Below are 8059 nucleotides of genomic sequence, written 5' to 3' on the forward strand. Positions count from 1 at the left end.
CATTTCATCCATCAATACTAAATTTGTTTAATTTTATTTTGCTTCTAAAAAAAGAAAGACTCAATGTCAGTAACAAAATTCATATTCTGGGCCTATAAAACCAAAGACTAGAACGCAACCTGTGGTAAAAATTGATGGGATAATTATGTTTTATGAAGTTTTATTGGGGTTTTCCTCTACCTTAGAAAACATTATAGCCATATTCCATTTCAAATTTCTACAGGAAACAAAAATGTTTTTAGCAACTTTAAGAGAAACAAGAAAAGAAACATTATCATAGCATATCAGCATCATCAGTGAGTTAAAGAGGGAAAATCATTCCAAACATATTAAATCCAAGTTTTATCAACTGGCGTAATACAATGGCTATCTGGGAACCATTCAAAATTTAAACAATTTTGTCCCATTGTCCCACTTATGGAACACCTAAAAAACTTAAACTGAGCAAAAAATATACCACTTACGGTAACTTTGAAATCAACAGTTATGCTTTTAGAATTGTATTCTTTTGAGGAAAGACATGAATAACAACTGATAATATTCATTAATATCATTAGTGATAATAAATTTTATATAAGCTATAGATTAAGATTTCCAACCTATTTTAACACACCTGTCAACTTCACTGAAATAGTCATGGAATTGAAAACTTGGGGTTTCATGGATTGATGAATTCTCCAAGATGGGAAAGTTCAATATGCTATATTACTGTGCTACTTAAGTGTTAGAAGCCCAGAGTGAACTGTGGGCGTGTCTGAGCCATCTCTAAGCGGAGGTAAGCCCCTCGGAGAACTCAGTGTAATCTCACTAATTTGAGGCTGCTTCGTTCCCCTGGCAAACGTTCTGCTCAAAGAGAATTCTGTGATACCATGGAATTTCTTGGCTTAGACAGCCTGAGGTTCAAAGGCAACTCCCCAGAGGTGGAAAGAGAAACCAGTGTGCCCCAACTAGCCTTGTGGCACCAGATGCCTGGAAGAGGAAGAATTACGGTGCAAGTGAGAAGTCCCCAATCAGGACAATTTCCACACAGTCTCTCTCTTCTCATTTACCTTGAAGAAGCCCTCCTCACAGTAAATTCCTTTGGTGTGTTTCACTATGAAGCATTTACAGGCTTTTTCCCTTTTGTTAGGATCAGATCCATCAGGTCTTTTCTACCCATAAAGCCCCTGCTCAATATATATATTTCTTGTATCCTTTGTTTTTATTTCTCAATGCTACTTTTTCAGTCTTTTATTTTCAGCCAGCCCACACTTCCCTGGGTTACTTATTCCCTCCCCACACAGGACATGGCTGAGACTTAGGAAAATTAAAAAATCAAGATATACTTATCTTAAAAAACTAAACTTCATAAAACAAACTATAATACATACTAACCACATAGGATTATTTCACAACAATCATTACTAAGTGACTGTTTGCCAAGAAAGGAAACATAAAACTAGTCAATGTGGTCTTTCTTAAAGTTTAGTTGCCAATTCCTTTCTAGGAATTACACAAACAACATGGAAGCTCCAAGAGTTCCTAGCACTGCATTCTACTGCCAAACATATACTGGGCATCTTGGTTATAATTCATTCAGTAAAACAGAAGAGAATCTACTGCCCTGATATTGATAAAAGATGACTCTAATTGCTATCAAAATAATGTCAAGCATAAACACCTGTTCAAGTAATAAAAGACTTGTGGCAGGTGAGTTCCAGAATAAATGACAAGCTCTCCTTTTCTGCAGTTAACATACATAAGAGGAAATAAAAGTAAAACCATGAAAAAATAGGTTACTTTCATGTCTCATACTTAATTGAGCTATTTATTTCCTTGTGGTGAGACTTCTCAACTGAATTATAATCCTAGAAAATTTTTCCCAACCAAATGAAATAAAATGCACTGTCTACATTATAACATGTAGCTGATGGAACACAGAATCCTGTTCTTACTTCATTATTTTAATAAACTGAATTCTAAATAAATGTTCATCTCTATGCTCACATAAAACCACAACTTACCACGAAACATGTAAGGTTGAACATACAACTTCTTCCCCACACCTAAGAGGACTTTGAAGGAGTCAAAAAGGCAGAACAGGATTTCAAGATGGCAACAGCAAAACAATTCTGGAAACTGGCAAACATAACAAACACAAGGCAGCAGCAACTGACAGGAGCCAAAAGAAAGCTGTACTTTAAGCCAGCAGTGGGAAATAAGTCAAAACAAGTCAATTCCCTCCTAAAATAGCTCAATAACCAGGTGCACCTGAATGTCAGGCTAATACTAAGATTAAAATAGGATTGATTGAAAGGCTAAAAGCAGCAGCCACACATATAATGTGCCTCCTTCATCTCTCCCAGTCAGTGAACTACACTTCTTCCATCTTAGTAGAAAACTGCATGTCTCTAGATTGGGAACACCAGACACAGCTGAGAAGACCACTTATGATCTGGGAGATTAAATGAAAGACCACAGAATAAATGATGAAACTAGACAAGAGGGTATAAGTTTCAGACCATCACACCTCCAAAACCAATTTAAAACCTAAGAAAATGTATGATAATGTATAATTATTGAGAGGTGGCAACATATTAATAAGTTCTACATTCACCCTAGCCTTTCTTCCCCTGAAGAAGTCTTCCAAATAGTGCCACAGTAAAATAGAGCTCAAGTATAAGGAAGCAGTCTTTCTGGGCTGAGGGGAGAGATGAATCAGTTTTCAGAGCTTCCAAAATCCTAGAAAGGAAAAAAAAAATAGGAGTCCAAAAATCTGCAAGTAAATTCCACTTGTGTCAATCCGTTTCTAGTTTCTAAGCTGTGCTTGCACTTGAAAAAACTGAGACGGACTAGTCCTAACAAAACCTTAGAGCAACCATTGATAGGACCAAGGTTATTCAATGATACTCCATCAGCTTTCCAAAACAAAACCAACCCTTTTTGTTCCAGAACCACTATGACTTTTCATTCACAACATCAAGCAACCAATCAAAACTTATATGGCATGTTTAAGATATAAAACAAAAAACAAGAGCCTCACAAATATCTGAAACATGAAGTTGTCAATAAAGGACTTTAAAACAACTATGTTTAATATGTTCAAGAAAATAAAAGGAAAAGATGAACAAAAGATTTTTTAAAAAATGGACAATTTCAACATAGAATTAGAATTTATTTTTGAAAATTAAGTGGACATTCTAGAACTAAAATATAAGATTATCTAAAATTAAGAACTCATTCATGGGTTTTTAGAGTAGTTAGGACACAGGAGACAGTATTAGTAATATGGAAAAGGGACCAACAGAAAATATTTAACCAAAGAACATAGAGAAAAAAGAATAAAACATACACAGAAGGAAAAAAGAAATATGAAAATTTTAATTCTTAAATCTCTAAATTGAATGCTGTACTAATAAAAACATAAGCTTTGGGGTTGGCGGTGATTAAACAAACTGATTTTAAAGTTTACATTAAAAAAGAAACAAGAATAGCCAGAGAAATACTGAAAAAGAAAAACAATGAAAGAAAAGTTGTTCTACACTATATCAAAATCTATTATAAAGTTACAATATTTATGAAATAAAGCAAGTAAATCACAAAAAATCAAGAAATCAAAAAAGTTTAAAAACTTGGTGAATGATCATGACCTTTCAAATGAGTAGGAAAAATGTAAATTTTGAACTAAACAGTTCAAAGAAAACATAAATAGCCATATGGGGTAGGAGATAAATCCATTTTTCACATCAATCTAAATTCTAGGTGTTAAATACTAAAATAGAAAAAATAAAACCATAATAATAAAATAAACATAAGAGAATGACTTTCTTTAAAATCATTGAGTGGGTAGCCTAAGTACAACATAAAAGCAAAAAGTATTAACGGATTAATGACTACTAGCATAAACTAGTATAAGTCAAACATGAATGACAAAAAATACGTTTTAGGTCGTATCACCAAAGGATCACTTTTAATAAATAAAAAGCTAAATAAAAAGCAAAAACAACAAAACAAAACAAAACAAAACAAAAACCAACAGAAAAGTGATCAAAGTTAAAAGATAACCCAGTGGTGCTGGGGATGTAGTTCAACACCTTGTCTAGCATGCACGAGATCCTGATTTCAATCCTCACCACCAAAAAAGTTAACAACAAAGCTGAGCACAATGGCACACACCTGTAATCCCAGAAACTCAGGAGGCTGAGGCAGGCAGCAGGATTGAAAGTTTGAAGACAGAAAAAAAAGTAAAAAGGGCTGGGGATTTAACTCAGCAGTAGAGTTTCCCTAGGTTTGATCCCCAGTACACAACAACAACAATAATAATAATAATATATTATATATGAATTATATTAAAATGCACAAAGGTAGCCAGGCACTTTGGCTCATGCATGTAATTCCTGTACCCCAGTGACTTGAGAGGTCGAGGCAGGAGAATTGAAAGTTCCGGGCCAGCCTAGGCAATTTAGCATGACTTTGTCTCCAGAAAAAAAGTACAAAGATATTCAATCTTCTGTAAAGAACAACCAAATTTGAAAGAAGAGAAAACTTCTATTCTATGTATATTTTACAATAAGAAAAAAAAATTCGAAAGAGCATTTTTCACCCATCTAGATTGGCAAAATTCAAAAAAATTATCGTACTGTTTTGAGGGAAATGGAAGCAAACGATATGGTGATACAATATGGTAGTAGTATAATCTAGTCCACCTGCTAAGGAAAAATGATCCCAAATCTATAAATGTACGCTTTGATACAATGATTCCATTTCTAAGAATTCACACTATAAATACTTCCAAATGTACTGAAAATATTTACATAGTTATCCTCTGCAGCAGTTTCTTATAGCAAAATTTAAATAACCATAAAGTTGCAGCATTTATATTATATGGACAAATATCTAAGTATTAAATTTTAAAAAGATCAAAATAATAAATGTGGTATATAGTACACCTCCCTTATCCACAGAGGACATGTTTCAAGATCCCCAGTGATTCCTGAAACCACAGATAGGACCTGCCCTTAAACATACTACGTTTTCCTTATACTTTCATATCTATGATAAAGTTTAGTTTATAAATTAAGCACAATGGATTAACAATAAAACAATTTTAACAACACACCATAATAAAAATTACATGATCTCTCACTCAAAATATTGTATTGTACTATTACCTTTTCACTTAAAGGAAACATTTTATAGCTTCTGTTTGGCATATCCAAATTGCCAGCATCACTCTTGCTCTTTGGGGATTATTAAGTAAAATAAGGAGTACCTGAATACAAGCAGTGACAGTCAATCTGATAACCCACAGGCAGGCAGTACATATGGTGTGTGAATATGCTGTACAAAGGAATGATTCAAGTCTTGGGCAGGACTGCTTGAGATCTCCTCATGCTACTCAGAATGGCATGTTAATTTAAAATTTTATGAATTGTTCATTTCTGGAATTTCTCATTTGATATTTTTAGACCACAGTTAATTATGGGTAACTGAAACTGGATAAGGGAAGACTACTACACTATTATTTATATAGTAAAAGTAAACACACATATATTTATACACATATGTGTATATATATACGTACACATGCACGTAAGTCCTCATCAGCCGTTTCAGATTTTTGATGGACAAGTTGTCCTGAAGTAAAGCATTAGTAATGGAAGAGCAACAGATTTCAAAGTCTTTTGATACTGTCTGCAACTACAATCCATACATACTGTATTCCCAAAATAATAAATACCAATTTGAATCGTGGGAGAGGGTCTTCTCAAGGAGGAAAAGTCCCCTCCTTATTTCTCATTACTTAAAAAAGCAGAAAGTAAAAATGGGATTACTACTGGACTTTTTACCTCCTAAAAACTTGTTTTTTTCTCTTAAGTCTATTCAGATAACACTCAGGAGGGCCTGCAGTGGAAACTATCCACATGTAAATAAAGCTTTTATATTTGGGAAAAGGTGTCATGTTCATGACAGATTAGACAAGAGTAAAATTTACTTGGAATACAATGTCAATGTATTATTAACATGACTTCAAAAGAACTTCTGTGGTCAAGTTCCATAACCTTTACCAAATTTCTGACAGTGACTTTTTTTTATGCAAAAACCTGTTTTCCTACAAAATAGGCTCCTTACTTTTCAGTGAGAACAACGGACAATTTTAAATGAACTAGATCTGTAGATCCTCTAAAACCAGACAAACTAGAAACAAAGAACTACTTCTCTTCCTTTTTGGCTCCCCTCCATTATCTCTACAATACTGCTGCATCATAAGAAAAGGCCATTATTAGCTTAGGTTGGATACTACTTTAAATCCTTCATAAATATTTTTGATGTAATTTACTCGGACAATAAAAAAAAAATCTGCTTCTTGGGGCAGAACTTACATGAGAAAATAAAATTAAGACCTGCATAAAAAAGGGTTATGGAGGCTGGGGCTAGAGCTCAGTGGAGAGACCTTGTCCAGCATGCACAAGGCCCCAGCACCCCCTCCACACACACACACACACACGGAAGTTATGATTAACTCTTAGAGTAACAGAACTTTTAATACTTTACATATGGAAACTGTCAAATCATGGAAATAAAAAAGTAAGATTCTGGGATCAACAGTTAACTACTATTATCTCCTTCTAATTAAAATGTAGGTAATTTAAGATTGGAGCTATCTAACATAAGCAATTTAAATTATCGTTTTTCCATACTAAGATTTCTATTATTTAATTCCATTATAATTCTACCTTTTCAAAAATGTTTGAAAGGACCGTTTTGAAGTACTTACAGTTCCTTCTGAGAATTACCATTTTATATCCCTGCAAAGACTTAAGGTGAGTATCCATGCAATCTCTACATAAGCAAATGTAAACAGGTCTCCTCGTTTCCAGTATGATTTTACTGTTTTGCACATCACTGCTTCCCCCAAGTGCAACTCACCTCAATGTCACAGGAATTTAGTAGGAATAACGGTGCAGATCAAAAGCATCGGTCTAGATGTGGTAGTCCTCCTAAGGGGCTTAATGAGACAGAGGCACCATCCTGAATTTTGAAAATGACATCCTGAAAGAGAAACCAAATCTGCCTAACCAGCGGGAGCTCACAGCCCAGATTGAAAGGGGGCACTGAGACCCCCACACCTGATACCCGCCTTTGGTTGACACCTCAGGCTTGCCTCCTCCGTCCCTCCTCGCACAACTTGACTGACACCGGCCCACACTACCCCGAGGAAATAAACAAACTGGTTTCTGACCCCCTTGGAAACGGCGGGTGGCAGCAGGGGGAGTGCCTCCGTTACCGCCCGTCCAACTTCGCAGAGGTCGCTGCTAGTGGCCAAGAGGGGTAGGGCGCGGGCAGCGTCTAGGACTGGGAGGCGACCTGACTGCCACGTCCTCCTGCCTGGCTATAGTGGCTCTAGATTCCGGGATATGGGGACAACTGCTCCGGACTCCAGGGTAAAGACAACGCACCCTGCCGCCCCAAAACCTGGAGCGAACGCAGAAGGGGGAGCGGCCGGCGCGTCACCGGCGCTGGCGTGTGACGTCAGCGCGCGGAATCCGGCGCGCAGCGGAGGTGGCTGGGTGCAGCGGCCTCGCGCGAGGCGGCACTGGGCGGTGCCGGGGCGGAGCTGGGCGGGGCCTGGGCGGGGCCTGGGCGGGGCGGGAGGGACGGGAGGGGCGGGCCCGAGCGAGCCTGCGCTAGGGCACTGCGGCGGGAGCCGGGGTGGAGGGAGGGTGAAGGATGTGGCTGACCGTGAAAAGGAAGGTCAGGGCAGAAATGAGGGGAAGAGTTCATTAATAGAAGCTAATGTGGAATAAAGCTTTTTATGAATTTTTCCTGCATATAGTACACACAGAGAAAGGGTTTTTGTTTTCATCTTAAGGGTTTCCTCCTTAGGGCTCTCACTTTTTTTTTTACCGGGGATTGAACCCAGTGGTACCCAACAGCTAAGCCATCCCCAGCCCCTACCCGCTTTTTTTAATTTTTAATTTTTTTTTTTTTTTTTTTTTTGAGAAAGGGTCTAGTTAAGTTGCTTAGCGCCTCGATAGGCTGCCGAGGCTGGCTTTGAACTTGAGATCCTCCTGCCTCA

At 37.2% G+C, this 8059-nt stretch overlaps 1 protein-coding gene across 1 annotated transcript in view; it reads right to left on the minus strand.

The window, feature by feature from the left end:
- Window positions 1-7482, minus strand: part of NEK1 (NIMA related kinase 1) — a 240752-nt gene extending 233270 nt beyond the window's left edge. Inside the window, 2 exon segments of the mRNA XM_079142970.1 lie at window positions 6910-7032; window positions 7223-7482. The gene's annotated coding sequence lies outside the window, so the exon portion shown is untranslated.
- Window positions 7483-8059: the final 577 nt, after the last annotated feature.

The sequence above is a fragment of the Sciurus vulgaris genome (assembly GCF_902686455.1).
Source record: "Sciurus vulgaris genome assembly, chromosome: 5".
NCBI classification, from domain to species: Eukaryota; Metazoa; Chordata; class Mammalia; order Rodentia; family Sciuridae; genus Sciurus; species Sciurus vulgaris.